The sequence below is a fragment of the Barbus barbus genome (genome assembly GCF_936440315.1).
Source record: "Barbus barbus genome assembly, chromosome: 9".
Taxonomy (NCBI): Eukaryota; Metazoa; Chordata; class Actinopteri; order Cypriniformes; family Cyprinidae; genus Barbus; species Barbus barbus.
In genome coordinates this window covers 22,236,485-22,253,675 of record NC_136737.1, presented here as the reverse complement: position 1 = coordinate 22,253,675, position 17,191 = coordinate 22,236,485, and the positions used below count along the sequence as shown (strand labels likewise).

The 17,191-nt window shown below is 38.6% G+C and overlaps 1 long non-coding RNA gene across 1 annotated transcript; it reads right to left on the bottom strand.

Annotated features, from left to right (window-relative positions):
- Window positions 1-14,921: 14,921 nt before the first annotated feature.
- Window positions 14,922-16,886, bottom strand: LOC306875417. Its single transcript, XR_013784741.1, has 3 exons — window positions 15,823-16,886; window positions 15,415-15,741; window positions 14,922-15,295 (listed from the first exon to the last, which is right to left on the bottom strand). It is a non-coding gene; the product is annotated as an uncharacterized lncRNA (long non-coding RNA).
- Window positions 16,887-17,191: the final 305 nt, after the last annotated feature.

Below are 17,191 nucleotides of genomic sequence, written 5' to 3'. Positions count from 1 at the left end.
ACCACAGTATCATCAGCGAATTTGACAATAGATGTGGAGCTGTGAGAGGACAAGTATGCGAGACAAGTACTTAGAGAGAGTACAGCAGGGGACTCAGGACACAGCCCTGTGGGGCTCCTACGTTCAGGGTGATGGAGTTTGAGGTGAACTGGCCAACTTTCACCACTTGAGGTTTGCCGGTGAGGAAGTCTTGAATCCAGTCACAGAGTGAGGAGTTTAGGCCGAGGTTTGTGAGTTTAGAAGCCAGCTTGATGGGGACTATAGTGTTGAAAGCTGAGCTATAATCAATGAATAGCAGCCTTACATAATTCCCATTGTTGCTGTCCAAGTGTGTGAGGGAAGAGTGGAGGACGTGAGAGATGGCATCGTCCGTAGATCTGTTTCGGCGATAGGCAAACTGAAGAGGGTCCAAAGTATCAGGGATGGAGGAGCAGATGTGGCTCTTAACAAGTCTCTCAAAAACCTTCATGACTATAGATGTGAGGGCAACAAGGCGATAGTCATTCAGGCAAGAGGGTTTATTGTTCTTGGCACAGGGATAATGATGGATTTTTTAAATGCGGTGGGAACCACAGCGGTAGCAAGGGACTCATTAAAGATGGAAGTGAACAAACCAGCGAGCTGATCGGCGCAGGACCTCAGAACACGGCCGGTTATCCCATCAGGTCCGGCTGCTTTCCTGACGTTCACTTTCTTTAGTGCCCTCCGAACCTCCTCCACCGACACGGTGATTACAGGATCGTCGCTGCTCTGCCTGATGCTTCCTGACGCGCTGGGCGGCAGAGACGCGCCGCCGCCGTTGCCATCGAAGCGGCCGAAGAAGGTGTTTAACTCGTCGGCCAGCAACGGATCTGCTCTCACCTCCGCGGAGGATTTGTTTCCAAAGGGACAGATGGTCCTCAGTCCCTGCCACATCCGTCGAGAGTCATTGAGCTGGAAATGAGACTCAATTCTCTCTCTGTATCTGTGTTTAGCGGCTCTTACTGCGCGTCGGAGAGCATAGCACGATGCTTTGTACTCGCTCATATTCCCGCTCAGAAGAGCCTCATTGTAAGCGGCAGTTCGTGTGTTAACCGCAGCACGGATTGATCTGTCCACCAACGGTTTCTGGTTGGAGAATGTCCTTATCGTTATTGTTTCTGTAGCTTGCTTGGTTAGCGTGTTTACAAAGCTCAATGCTACATCCGTGAACTCGCCCGGAACATGTCCCAGTCGACGTCATCAAGAGCCGCCTGCAGCATAGCCTCTGAGTGGGAGGACCAGCGCGTCACTACTCTCTGCACCGGAGGTTCCTGAACGAGCCTTTGTTTGTATCCCGGTGTTAGAAAAATGGCGGCATGGTCCGATTTGCCAAAAGCCGGTAGTGAGCGGGCTTTGTAGGCATCCTTGAACTGAGTGTAGCAATGATCCAGTGTGTTTGGTCCTCTAGTTGGACAGGATACATGTTGATGAAAGTTCGGCATGACCTGCTTGAGGTTAGCTTTGTTAAAGTCCCCCGCGATGATAAAGGCAGCGTCAGGATGTTTGCTGATATAGCCGCTGAGCACATCGTGAAGTTTAGACAAAGCCAAGCCGGTGTCCGCCTGTGGTGGAATGTACACAGCAGTGACAATGATCGATTAAAACTCCCGGGGCAGATAAAATGGGCGGCAAGTAATGAAAAGATGTTCCAGATGAGGCAAGCAGGAACGCGACAGAATGGAGATATTCCTGGGATCACACCATTTCTTGTTAATCATGAAACACACTCCTCCACCCCTGGATTTACTGGCCTCTGCTGTTCTGTCCGTCCGAAAAACAGAGAAGTTCTCACTGGGCGTTACAGCAGTGTCCGGGATCAAGGACGAAAGCCACGTTTCTGACAAACAAAGGATGTTGCAGTCCCTTATGTCCCGTTGGAAACTAATCCTGGCTCTAAGCTCGTCCATCTTATTCTCCAAGGATTGGACATTTGCGAGTAGAATGCTCGGGAGAGGAGGACAGTGAGCCCTTTTCCTGAGTCTCTCTCGAAATCCAGCGCGTTTCCCGCAGTGTTTCTTGATCCGTCACCTCGGGGGGTTATTGTTCGTCTCCGCGTTCCAAAGAATCTCCAGAGGCCATGAAGGATTCCTGGATAAAGTGTCCTGAAACAGGTTGGTGTAGCGGTTTCCAATGTCCAAAAGCGTTTCTATGTTGTAGGTGATCAGTGCCGATGTAAAATGAGTAAAAAGAGAAAGCAAAAGTAAGTAAAAAAGTAAGTTAAAGCAAAATCTCAGAGGAGCGGCCCGAACGGCGTCCGAACACAGCGGCGCCATTTTGTAATGTTTAATGTGCAATGTGCAATGTGCTTGTAATGTGCAACATTACTGTTGTTTTGCAGTTGCTGGAGACAAGGTCTTCCGAGACAAACACAGAAAGAGCATAAATGGTTGAGCTCAATGTAAGATGAGGAAGATGTTGTTGATGTGGATGCACACATGAGGAATGAAGTCTGCTGGGACACATCTTTTCATGTGTTATTTACTGCATTTGCTTGAAATCTTTAATTCAAAGAAGATGTATTTTACATGTTGTTTTCTGTTGAAATAGTCTTCTGGCTATTTTTATGTTTTGGATATATTACTATGTTCCTCTAATAAAGATAAACAGTCAATCTGTCCACCTGGTCAGCAACCACACTGCAAAACATGCCTTTCTTACTTAGATTTTTTTGTCTTGTCTTGTTTCCAGCCAAAATATCTAAAAATTGTTGAATCAAGAAAGATTTTCTAGACAATTAAAAATGATTTTCCTGAAAACAATACAATCATTTTTAATTGTCTAGAAAATATAAGAAAAACATTTTTTTGCAGTGCAATCACATCATTCATCTGTAAGGTTTTTGGGAGGGATGTATTCTAAATGTAACCAATAAAGTCACTTTCTGTAAGGTTTTTGGGTGGGATAAATAAGTTTGCCAATGAAATGACTTTTGAGGAAAGTCTGTGTGCTCAGTGGTCCAATTTCTGTCTGGTTTAGGGGTGGGTTTAGTTTCAAATCAACCAATCCAATGTAACATGAATGACCAAAAGGGGAGGGCACAGTGGCACAACTGTGTGAATGTCCCCTGCAATAAATGTTTTGAGGGGATTACTTTCCATGGCAATGAATGGCTGTTGCACAGAAGAATATCTCAGTAACATACATCCGAATTGGTACATACTTGGCAGTATACGGACCCATGGTATTTCCGTGTCTGGTCAGTAATACTCCCGGATTTAACCGAAAATCTGTGTTGAGTTTACTGGTCCATATACAGCTCTTTTCATGCACTGAGCTAGCTCTCCTCAACATGTTTGATATTTATGATTTAAGTTTGGGGGTGCTCTGTCTCTGTCGGATTGAATAAAATCAGCCTTAAAATCTTCAACTGTGTAGCCAGTCTAAAGCCATAAATTAATTCTACCTGTGGCTTGATACTCAGAAGGAAAGAGCCATGACAACTTTTCCAGGCAGTATGTTCAGTTGACCTTTACTGCCTTCATTTTTTTTATTTCCTTTTTTGAAACAATCAAGAGAAAACCAATTCAGAACACAGTGTTGAGTAAATAACATAATTTTAAGGTTTGCATGAACCTTTCCTTTAACGTGCCAATTTATGAATTTTGGTTGTATATGTCTCTTTCATGAATTTGAGAAAGGCATCTATGAATAAAAGGAGGAGATGTTACTTGTCTAGTTTATGCAATGATTATTTTGTAAGTGGATCAGTGCTTGTGTGATGTGAGTTGGTTGTTCTCGTAACACATGATTTCCTCAAGAGTGTACTTTGTACCTGTATTAATAAACGTGTACACGCACTGTAATTCTAAAGTAGCTCTTGAACTGGAATGCCCTGAAGCTCTGCCGTTCTTGTTATGTACAGTTGTCCTTTGAAATGAATGAATGCCACATGGTACATTACAACCAGCACTCTGAAGCTAAGCAGGGTTGAGCCAGGACAGTACCTAGGTGGGAGATCTACCTGGCAAAATCAATGCTTCTGGTGTAGTTTATAGTAAGGTACTCATGTTTATAGTGGCATGGTTCATATGATCCCAGTATGCTCCTGTCCTAATGGTGAATTTGTGGTGGTCTGTATGTTTGTGTGAATTCCACTAGACAAGTAGCAATGCTACTACTAGTTATATTTTAGTAGTGCTGCAGTGTGTCAAAATGCTATAACACTATTTTAAGTAGCATTTTTACAACTGAATTGCACATGTAGCCTCACAACTGAGCTTTCTGATGCAATGGTCCTATTTCAGCTTCTGTGTTTCCGAGCCGAAGTTGTCATAGAAGAGTAAACACTATGGTAAACTTCACTACTATGCATTTTCCAGTTCTAAAGACAAAAATCAATATTAATTACACAATGATGCTTCTTGATGCCGTATGGGCTGATCATAAGCAGTTACGTGTGTATCCTGCGCAGAATTCGCAAGACACGGTTTCGTCGGCACATCCGAAGTGAGAAACCCCTTTCCACATGATGAATATGGTGGAGGTGTGTGTGCACAACCTGATTGAAACAGAAGATAATGGGAGAAAAAACTAATGGGAGATCACAAAATTTACAGTATCTTTTCCAGCTGATAACTGATTTTTTTTCATGACAACATTTTATACATATGTATAATCTTATTTTACAAAGTATACCTTAAAATGGGATCATTATATTTGAGAACATGTTTGATTATGACTTTCCTGCACAGATTGCTGGGACTTTTCTCCCAGAGGATTCCCATGCAAAAGCCAGGTGAACTAAGCTGAACACACACTGAGAAATATTATTCTGAATTATTTTATTGTGTATAAAGGATCTAAAAAGTTAAGCAACTAATTGAGTTCAAGTTCAAGTTCAATTTATTTGTATAGCACCAATACAACAGCCACCAGGCTGACCAAAGGGCTTTACAGATTATACCACATACACAGAAAACAGACCAGACAAAATTTAATATAACCCGATTAAAAATAAAAAATGGCCATATCACAGTAGTCAATACAGTAAGGAAAACAAATACGTTTTTAGCAGGGACTTAAAAACAGACAGTGAAGGGGCCATTCTAATCTCTAGAGGCAGGGCATTCCAAAGTCGAGACCTTGCCACTGCAAATGCACGCTCAAGCTCTACGCTTAAGCCTAACGTGAGGGACTACCAACAAAGCCTGGTCACAGGATCGTAGGCCTCTGGACGGAGTGTAGAGATGAGAAGTTCAGAGAGGTAGACAGGGGCTAGGTTGTGTAGGGATTTACAGTATATACAAAGAGGAGAATTTTAAAGTCTATTCTCTGACAAACTGGCAACCAGTGTAAGGATTTAATAACTGGGGTGATGTGTTCATGTTTACGACACTTTAAAAGAAGTCTGGCCGCAGCATTCTGAACAAGCTGAAGATGTGCAATTTGACACTTAGATATACCGCAGTATAAAGAATTGCAGTCATCTAGACGAGACGTAACAAAAGCGTGAACAGCCATTTCTAGAGTTTTAGGAGTGAGAAAATATTTAATTTTAGACAGTAAGCGAAGCTGATAAAAACTGGATCCGATAACAGAAGAGATATGTTTATCAAATTTTAAATGCTGGTCAACAAGAACTCCTAGGTTCCGAACCCGTGAGGACCTAAAAACGGATAAACTTTCTAACTCAGGGCTTATACACTGAGAGTTCTCATTGGGGCCCGAAAACAATTACCTCGGTCTTGTCTTCATTTAGGAAGAGGAAATTTTGGGCTAGCCATAATTTAACCTCTTCTAGACATTGCAGAAGAGAAGTAATCGCAATGGATTTTTTTCTTTTGATTGGTAAATAGATCTGAGTATCATCTGCGTAGAAATGAAAAGACACGCCATGTTTACGCAGAATAGAGCCCAGAGGAAGCATGTAGAGAGAAAATCTTTAGAGAGAAGGCCACAGGTCAGAGGTGCAGGGGAAGAGGTAAAATTACCCAGCTTCACTAAAAACTTTCTGTCAGACAGGTATGACTGAAATCATTTCAGGACGTTAGCTTTTAGACCTACCCAAGACTCCAATCTAGATAATAGTGAGAAGTGGTCTACGGTATCAAAAGCGGCCGACAGCTCTAGAAGAATAAGAACCACAGAGTCTCCGGAATCAGTGGAGAGGTAAATATCATTTAGCACTCTCAACAGGGCAGACTCAGTGCTGTGAGCAGACTTAAAACCAGATTGAAAAACCTCATAAATACAGTTACTTGACAGAAAACATTGAAGTTTATTCAGCATAATTTTCTCCAAAACTTTTGAAATGAAAGGTAAGACAGAAATTGGCCAAAAAATGTTTAGGTCAGAGGAAACCAGTGAAGGCTTCTTGAGCAGAGGAGTGACCGTAGCGACTTTAAGACTGGCAGGAACAGAGCCAGTTTGGAGACAATTATTAATAAGAGACACCAATCCTGGCCCGATCGAATTTAAAATTTATTTAAAAAATCTCGGGTGAATGATATCGCTAGAACAGAATGAAGGTTTAAGCTTGCCAATCACCTCCTTCAATTCCTGGAGATTGATAGGTTCAAAAGCATTGAAAACGGCAGAGGCAGATGACATGATTGGAGAGACAGTTAAAGTTAAAGTGGGGCAGACGCTAAGTCTTAAGTTAGTAATTTTGTCACTGAAATATCTCAAGAAGCTTTCACAGAGAGCAACAGAGGCAACAGGCAAAGTGTTAACGGAAGGATTAGTAACAGATTGAATAATTGAAAACAATACCTTAGGTTTAGAGTGATTAGTTTAAATTAAATTAGAAAAATATGCAGCTTTCGCAGACTTAGCTGCAGTCTGGTAAGATGTCAGAGAGTCTCTGAACATTTGAAGAGAGATATCCAGCCTTTATTTTTTCCATTTTCATTCTGCCTTTCTACAATTTTGTCTTAGGAGACGGGTGTCAGAGTTAAGCCACGGTTCAGATTTTGGTTTGTGCTTGTGAGGTTTAAGGGGAGCAGTTGCATTTGCTACCTTAAGCCAAGCAGAATTCATGAGGCTAAGATGTTGATCAGCATCCAAGTCAGATAATGATTGATCCAAGTGCAACTGTGAGCAGCATTCAGCGAAGCACAAGTTGAAATTTGTGCTAAACTGGGGAGAGTAGAACCGAGACAGAATTACAGGTGTAGTAGAAAAATGAGAGAGATCTGGAAGAGTCAGTGAAAATAGTATGGGCTTATGGTCCGAGATCATAAAATCTGAGAGCACAATATCAGTCACATCAAGCCCATATGACAGTACAAGATCCAACGTATGGCCCTGAATATGAGTAGAGTCACTGATCCACTGAAATAGATTAAAAGCGTCAATAAGATTAAGAAAGTCATGTGATAGGGGGTTTGACGGACAGCAAACATGGATATTAAAATTGCCCACCAATAGAAAGCGATAGTAATTAGTGGCAATATTGCCAACCAGTTCAGTGAAATGCTGTATAAAATCCTTAGAAGAGTGCGGTGGGCGGTAGATCACCCCTAAACATACAGGACCATTCCAGTCTAACTGAAGAAACTGAGCTTCAAAACTGGAAAAAGCCATTACAGGGACCAATCGACAGCGTGCAGAGAGAGAGTTCTTTAAAATTGTTACTATCCCGCCCCTGCGTCCACTCAGACGAGGAGAGTTAAAAAATGTACAGTCAGAGGGGATCAGATCAGCAAAAGGAGTTAGATCACCAACCTTTATCCAGGATTCCGTGATGAACATAAAATCCAAGTTGTGAGATGAGAAAAAGTCGTTTAATAAAAAGGTCTTATTCACCAAGGAGCGGGCATTTAATAATGCCATCTTCGGTGGAGAAATAATAACAGGAGATGAGGGAGCGCTCTTTTCAGTGAGCGCAGATTTCCGTGAGTTACTCACCGTCTTCGAGAGCCGAGGTCGATTAGGTGGAGACCGGCACGAGAAACAGGACTCTGGTGCAGGGGGAGAACAGGACGAAGCCACCGGTAGATCAAGTCCAGCGGGCGCCAGGTAGCAGAGCCGCCGTGAAACGATTCATAGGTAGGATCTGAGAGAAAGCCAGCCCGCAGATGAGCTTTCAGCTTCACGAGGTATCCTCCGCGGTTGCCTCATTTCCTCCTATAGGCTTTCTCCACGGGATGTTGAGGGGCCACCGGCGAATACAGTCTGGGATAACCATTTGGAACGACTCATTCGAATTGTCACAGGAGCAGTCCACATCCGAAGTATAAGAGTTTATGAGTGTGTTCGCAACAGAGTCGCGGATGTCCAAGAGTGTTCGGCGGTCGTAGATTAAAAGACAGTTTAGAGACAGAGCAGACAACCAGACAAACAAACAGGAGAGCAGCCGGCATGCCAAATACACAGGCGCCATCTTGGATTCCAGTCAGATCCCTAATAGTTAAGCAACTAATTGATCCTCTTCCTCACAGACTACAGAAAATGTGGTTATCATTCTGAGGCTTCAGCTCCATTATCACCTTCATCAGCAGCTGCATAAACCCTGTTCTTTACACATTTGCTGGAAAGTCATACATTAAACATGAAGGCCTGGCCTTCATGGCACAACTTTTTGAGGGCTCAAGGATGGAGTACATGCGAAAGAACCGGCAGAATCAGAAAAATCAGGATCCAGAGAAGAAAGAAGTGGTTGATCATCTAAGAGACGGAGTCTGATTTCACCACAAGTTCTAATACTTGAGCATCAAAGTAGAGACATAGGAAGGGTCCGCAGTCTGGTTGGGCTTGTTTTTGGGTCATTTTTCTTTATGCATCTGTATAGGTTAGACTGAATGATGCTGTTACTGGGGGAAAAAGGACAAGTTTACTTAAGTAGAAGTACAGAACCTCTTTCTTAAAGTCATTTGGAATAAAAAAAAAAAAAAAAAAAAAAAAAATGTGGTGTCCAAGTGTCCAAATGCTTTTTTGGAATCACTGTAAAAGATTTGGTTCAGGTCTTTATCTAGTAGAGGGCGCCACACAACAGAGAGACAAACGCACACCTTACTGTAATAGTTCAGTAGTAGAAGGGAGGTTTGATATTTGTTATCACAGTAAATAAAAAAAATCTGTGTATTTTTTTGTATTCATTTTTTTTTCAGCATAAACCACTTTATGTATTGTTTGTGCTTAAGAACAATTTGATTTGCTGATGACTTAACTCAGTTGTGGCCTAATGGATAGAGAGATGGACTTATAACCTGAAGATTGTGAGTTTGAGTCTCAGGTCTGGAAGGAATTGTCAGACATTTCAGCAAATGCCACTGTCAATACCATGACTGAGACCCTTGAGTAAGACACTGAACACCCAACTGCTTGCTGGGTGCTGCAGCAAAAATGACTGGCCACTGCTCTCTCTCTCTCTGTGTGTGTTAAATGCAGAGCACAAATTCTGAGTATGGGTCACCATACTTGGCCTCACTTAATTCTCTGAAATCAAGGCTTAATATCTTAAACAGTTTTTCTTCTCAATTGAATATATATTGGTTTAGGAATGTTTAGACAATTTAACTCGAATATATGGCAAAAAAAAAAAAAACCTGTATGTTTCACAAGTTGGCAAAGAAGCACATCCGCCACTTTCCCTGAGCAATGTGTCCAAAGAAGTGAACGTTTTTTTACTGAGTAGGACATGTTTCCTGGATTAACATCCTTGTTGGTCCTGGAAAAAACATCCCTCCCTATCAACCAATCAGATTTCAGGGTTAGGCTTGGGTTAATGTTAGGGCATGTGCACCATTCTTATCAACCAATAACTGTCCTCTAATCTTAGTGCTCGGTTATTATTAAGACTATTTTTATTTGACTGAAATGTTGTTCCAGGATAAAAACAAAACTGTTGATCTAGAAACATATCTTACAAGAGCAGTTTTGTTTGTTTTACTAAAATGTGGGAGAAAATGTGCAGCACATTGGTTCCCTCAGGAACTACCTGTAGGATTTTATGATTTGTGAATAATAAAAAGGTCTGTGGTTATGAAACCTTTATGTTTTACAACATGAGTCTGCAGAGCTGACAACCCTGAGCACCATGTTTTATCTGTATACAAAGAAAAAAAAAAAGATTGATGTCTAATGAATATGATTTGGTCAATCATGAGCAGTTTTAACATAAACATGAAATAACACAAAGAAAACCAAATACATTTATTGTTATTTGTTCTTAAATCCTGACAGGAGAGCATAAGGCAGCTAGAAATCTGATGAATCAGGCATAAACACTATAAATAATACAGGTACTACAATGTAAACATAGTGCGATGACGTCCACACACTAACTGCTCCAGCATATTCTCCTTTCTCATTTTCTTTTTCTGCAATAAAACAGTAAACAACAAACAACATTATACACTGTGGTAAATGCAACATATCCATCTATAATTTCTATACAGCAACATTCAGACTGAAACATTATAGTTGGTCAAACACTTATAGTATTAAGATTTTATAAAACTTTTTAAATTAAAATAATCATACATTAATCAGCCAGTTTTACAGACCCTTGATGATCAGCTCTACAGTCTCCTGTTCATCTGAAGGTGTGATGTAGCAGGTGTATTTTCCTGCATCAGCGTGAGTGAGAACAGCGAGTTTGATGGAGAAGTTTCTTCTCAGATACTCTTCAGGAAAAGTTTCAGCTCTGTTCTTGTACTCTGGGTCTTGTCCAGCTACTGAATGTTCACCCTTAATTATACTATACACCATTTTGTTACATTTGTCTCTCCAGTGCACATCAATGTCTTGAAGTTTAAGATCATGTTGAGTTGAAGAACACGGCAGGACAACAGAACCCCCGATAGCACCCTCTACTGTGACCTGCAGACACACTGAAATGATACAAACTTTAACTGTAAACGCAGAACCTTGCATTTATACATAAAACATGAATTTATTTCTCAAATTAATTTTTCAGATGCTCACCTTTGTTTATTAGCATTGCAAATACACAGATGAAACAGCAACTGCAGAAACAGAAGAAAAAAAAAATACTTTTAAGACACTATTTAATTCCAAAGTCAAAGTTTGATTCCCACACAGATGAGATAAGATGTGCTTGTGGTTAAATGATCTCATGTTTTGTCATAGTGATCTGTCAGTTATGTTGGATATTACAGTTTTATGTTTATTTGTTGAGGATAAAACCATTTTTGAAGCAACCATTCTAACACACACACACACACACACGCACACAGAGAGAGAGAGACAGACAATGAATAATTCAATCTGAAATCATTCACTATTTGACAATCCTATTCAACTAAATGCATACACATCCATTTATTGCCTATAATAATATATTGTAAGCTGCATCATCACCATCATCCTGTACACTAAACTCATCTATAAATGTTACAATTTGACAGTAAATATTTTTGAAGGGAAGCATCTTCACCCAACTGGAGAAATTTTAAATGCACCATTAGACTAGAAAAATCTAATTACTATCAAATAAAACAAACTTCACCTGAGACAAAAATGATGGTAATACAAATGGCTAAAGCTAATTGCTAATGTCATAAATGAAAATAAAAGTTACATCAGATACAACCGTGAAGATAAATCTGATAATCATTCATTAACCAATTCATGTTAAATGTATTAATGATGCTTGAAGTTCTCATTTTTCTAGTTTAAGTAAAGCATTTGACAACACAAACACGAGCAATAATCTACATCAGACCTTCGTCAGGAAGTAAAACGAGTTTGTCCGAATAGTGTTTCAACTCCAAATTCATCAAACGTACCTGATAATCATGTTGGTTCAATAATATCACTATGCTTTGTTTGAATATATTGCAAAGAAATACTTCTGAAATTAGGGTGAAATACAACTTTTTCAAATGAAACCTCAGTATGCCATGTTCTACGTAACGTACGTCAGACGGAAGTGACTTCAACAGCTACCAGGTCAACATAATCAGACATGTGCACCAGATATTCGTTAAAACATTCTGAAATTTACTTCAGTATATTCAAGACACCTAAGAGACCAGTTGACTTTCACATGTTTTCATATGATCTTCTCTGATCTACTCTGATCTTCTACTGAATTTGAACCATTAGTATTATCAAATGTATGTTTCTGATCTTAGCCATTGTATCTCCATGATCTGGACTTTAGTTAATCAATAAAAGACATGATGAAAGCTTAGTTTAATTTCTCTTCTTCACTGGTTAGACTACAACATATTGTGCTACTTAAAAAAAAAAGAAAAATAAATAATTTTGGTATATAATAATAATAAAAATAAGCTGGTAGCTGTAAGTGTCCTAATGTCTGAAGTTAAATGAACAAAAGTTAATGAAAAGCATTACCTTACATGAGTTGTATGAAAGTGGAGGTTCCTTTCGTGACTTCTCAGACCCTGATCCTCAAGTGAAACATTTCTCTGAATGATGTTGCATATATTCCTGACACTATCAGATTTTGTCATCTTCTTTATCTTTATCCTAGTTTTGTTTTGTTTTTTTATCAAGAATGCAGAATCTACTGAGACACGCATTTTGACGTGGGGTGGTGATGGCGCAGTGGATAAGACACATGCCTTTGGTGTGAGAGACCCGGGTTCGAATCCACTGTGAGACACCAATGTGTCCCTGAGCAAGACACTTAACCCCTAGTTGCTCCAGAGGCGTGCAACCTCTGATATATATAGCAATTGTAAGTCGCTTTGGATAAAAGCGTCAGATAAATGTAAATTTAAATGTTGACGTCGGGTGGTGGGGAATGAAAACAACATGGCAATACAACCTGGATTTTCTAAATGGATTAAAATATAATGATAATATAATAAATATATTTTTCGAAAACAAGAATTACCTGGTTTCTTTTCATATCTGGGCTCAAACCAGAAAGATCTTCCTCATAGTTGTTTTTTGACACACTATTCAAATACTCTATAGAGACTCAAGGATAATGATATCTGATGAAAGAAGTAAATCAGAGGAACTTGTCAGAAAAACCAGACAAACAGGTGACTGGGCAAGTACGTTGTGTATCATCTAACCACATCACATGGTCATTCAGACTTCTGATCATTATGCTGATTGGTGAGCTATTCAAGAAAATGTAAATGAGCAAATCACGTGTATATACACTATTGGTGCTTTCTGTGAAAGCTTTTGACTACTATTTTGGCACAGTGTTACAGTTGAAAAATATTCAATCTGGAATTTCTATTTCATTCTTCGTTTTTGCTGTTGAAAAACATGTTTTTGCTGATCTTTTATGCTTTTATTTCTCAGGTTTAAAGGTCTGGGGCATTTCTTTCCAGTTTGCTCCTTTCCTACCCAACAAGTTTTCTGGGTGGCTTTTTGTGGTGCTCAGGCTAACGTGTTCTTTAACATGGCTGTGAGGGAGACGAGGCAGAAGGAATTATGCTCTGTTTTTGGATGAATGTTTTTTCCTCGTTTGCCAGGTTTTTACAGCTTTTTATAGTGCACGGCATGTCAGTCTCACTTGTACCTTTTTCTGTCATTATACATTTTCTACAATGGCTCTGTGCTACTCATCTAAGGAACTTCATCATTTGAACCTGCCATCATAACATAAAAGATGGCAAAGAGAACTTCTGTGACTTTTCCTTAGGAATGTCTCCATAGAGGTGAATGTGATTTTCCAAGTAAAACTTGTTTCCTGGATCAACATCCCTATCAACCAATCAGATTTCAGGATTAGGTTTGATGTTGATTAAGGATCTCATTTTACAAGAGATCCTGAATCACGAAGCCGGTTTAGCTGGCCAGGCAAGTTTCAGTTTAGTCTGCACCAACTGTGGGTTTTAGGTACCATGAAAGTGGTTTTGCTTTTAGCAGTGTTCATCGCCATCTCCAGGGTAGATTATGGTCTGGTTAAGAGATCTCAAATGAAATTTGACCAATGAGTTTCAAGCAAAGTGACACGTCTCTGACGCAATAAAGCCACTCCTTTTTTCTTTCTCCAAATTAAAGGACGCTACATAGTAAAATATTTTTAAAGATAGCATCATCTGATTTTTAGAGATGATTCATTTTTTTATAATTATTTTATATTATTTATATAATTATTACACCCTTAATCCATTACACAAGCCAGCTTAGTTTAATAGTAATTATTAAGCTTTTATTTAAAATCAATGTAAACATATAGATAATATAGATATGCAATATAAATAAGTTTTAGAATCAATAGCTTTAAACATGACTACATATGAGCTTAGATAATAAATATAAATATTATCAACTCTATAAACTAACTTTACAACTTACTTGCACTTATATGGCAAGATGTTTTCTTTAAGTATTCCTCATTCATGGATAGATCGTTTAATGATTGTGCTGTGTAAATGTGTTTAAATTCTTCATATTGTTCGTTTAATCTTTGGTTGTTAATCGCACTGACTCTCTCACAAGAAGTGAATCGTAGTTTTAAGGCATGTGATTGGCTGCTCATTACTGATGTCACACTTTCATGTGCACGCGCTCCATTAACTCAGGATCAAGCCTGAGTTGACAGAGAAAGTTGATGATCAGCGAGTATCATGGTACCAACAAAGCCAGATTGGAGTGGTTTGGTTTTGTTAACTCAAAACTAATCCTGTAACCCTGAGTTTGTTCAGCCATGCATGGTACAGGCCCCAGGTCTGTTTGTTTTCCTAAAACCTGTGGGGAAATGTGCTGCACATGGGATTTTATGATTTGTGAATGATATAAGATCTATGTGAAGAAACTTTCAAGTTTTGTTCTATATCATTACACACTACCATACCTGGAAATTTAAAAACAGTTTACAATCTTTTATACGGAGTTGAGCAGATGATGCACATTTGTTAAAGTTTAAGAATAAATACACCATATAGTCATTTTATGGAGTGTGTTTAGAGGTATAATAACTTGTCAACCATGAGCACCATGTTTTATCTGTATATGCACTGAAAACAAATAAATAAATTGATGTGTAAAGAATCAGATTTGGTAAATGATGTGCAGCTTTAATTTTAACATAAACATGAAATAACACTTAAAGACAATCAAATAGATTTGATTCTAGCAAACACAACATGGTACACTTGTGGTACAGAACTGTTGAGGCAGCAACATACTGATGTTCAAGATCTCATTCTATTGTGCTTCTGCACCAGACAAAAACAATGAGCTGATAGTCAGAAAGGTGAGAGAAAGTTTGTCATTGCTATCATTGTTATTGGTTCTTCAGTCATGAGCTTGATTTTAATTTTATTTCTCCAGCAGATATATATGGTGAAACAGGCTATTACTATTAACAGTAAAGCAATGTAAACCCAGAGCAATGACGACCGCTCATTGCTAGTTTTTTCTCTCTCGTTTTCTGCAACAAAACAGTACATAACAAACAACGTTACAACATTGTGATTAAACACTTACTGTATTTGGACTGGACAAAACTTGAATTAAGATCATCATACATTATTCACCAGTTTTACATACCTTTGATGATCAGCTGTACAGTCTGAAGTTCAGATGAGTTTGTGATGTGGCAGATGTATTTTCCTGCATCAGCACGAGTGAGACTGGTGATTTTGAGAGAGAAGTTTCCTCCCTCATACACTTTAGGGAAAGTTTCAGTTCTGTTCTTGTACCGTTGATTCTGTTCTGCAATTGAATCTTTACCTTTAACTATATCATACACAATTTTGCTGCCATTTTGTCTCCAGTGCACATTAATGTCTTGAAGTTTAAGATCATGTTGAGTTGAAGAACACGGCAGAACAACAGAATCACCAATAACAGCCTCTACTGTGACCTGCAGACGCACTGAAATCACACAAACTTTAACTGTTATTTATTTATTTATGTGGCATGAAATTAACTCTCAAATGTATTTTTTTTTCTCACCTTTGCTTATCAGCGCTGCAAAAACACAAATGAAGCAGCGACTGCAGAAACAGAATAAAACAGATAATTGTAAGGCACCATTATCCACGTTTCATTCCCACGCAGATGGGAAAAGATGTGATTGTGGTTAAATTATCTTACATTTTGTCAGTTTATAAGAGTAATCCGTCACTTATTGGATATTAGAGTTTTCGGTAACACTTTAGAATACTGTTTCTTACTTACAGCATAACTAATAAGGAATTATCGAAGAACTAACAGGTAATTATTCATTAACACAACTCACTACTGTTAACTAATAAGGAAGATGTGTTAAATAATCAGTATGTAATATAATTGTATTATTGTGTTAAGTAACAGTTAGCTAATCAATAACTAATGTATTCTGTCACACCTCCTGAAGAACTACTATTAACTATCTACTAGTTAAGGTTCAAGAAAAATAATTATGAAATCATTACTACTGAACAGTTATACGCAAATAGTCACTATAATAATCAGGCTGTGGCCCACAAATCAAGTACTTGAGTAAAAGTACAGATACACAAATAAAATATTAATTCAGTAAAATTATAAGTAGGCCTATTCATTTTCAAAATTACTTGAGTAAAAAGACAAGTACAAAGTACTACTACAGTAGCAACTTTGTTACAGTCCACTACTACTATTATTAGCCTATAATGGGTTATATTTGTTTTTTAGTCTTGGGTAGTTGTGTTAACGCCTCCATAAAAGGTATTGCAGTTATTAATATTGCATTTTCACTACTACTATACTGTTAATAACATTTATATGAAAGGGTCACAACTCAATGTAATTGAAGTGACTACTAATGAACAGTCATACACATAGTTATTTTTCTTGAACCTTAACTAGTAGATAATTAGTAGTTCTTCAGGAGGCATGACAGAATACATTAGTTATTGATTAGCTAACTGTTACTTAACACTTGCACACTTAAACAATTGTATTACACACTGATTAGTTAACACATCTTCCTTAGTAGTTAGCAGTAGTGAATTAAGAGTTAATGAATAATTACCTGTTAATTCTTCAATAATTCCTTATTAGCTATGCAGTAAGTAAGAAACAGTATTCTAAAGTGTTACCGAGTTTTCATGTTTATTTTCATGTCATCGTTTACTTACCCTCAAGTAGATCCAAACCTGTATGAATGTCTTTGTTCTGCTGAACACAAAGGAAGATATTCTGAAGAATGTGGGAAACCGAGCAGTTCTGGGGCAACATTGACTTCCATAGTATTTTTATTTTTTTTTCTACTATGGATGTTAATGGTGCCCCAAAACAGCCTGATTACAAACTTTCTTCAAAATAGCATCCTTTGTGTTCGGCAGAACAAAGAAATTCA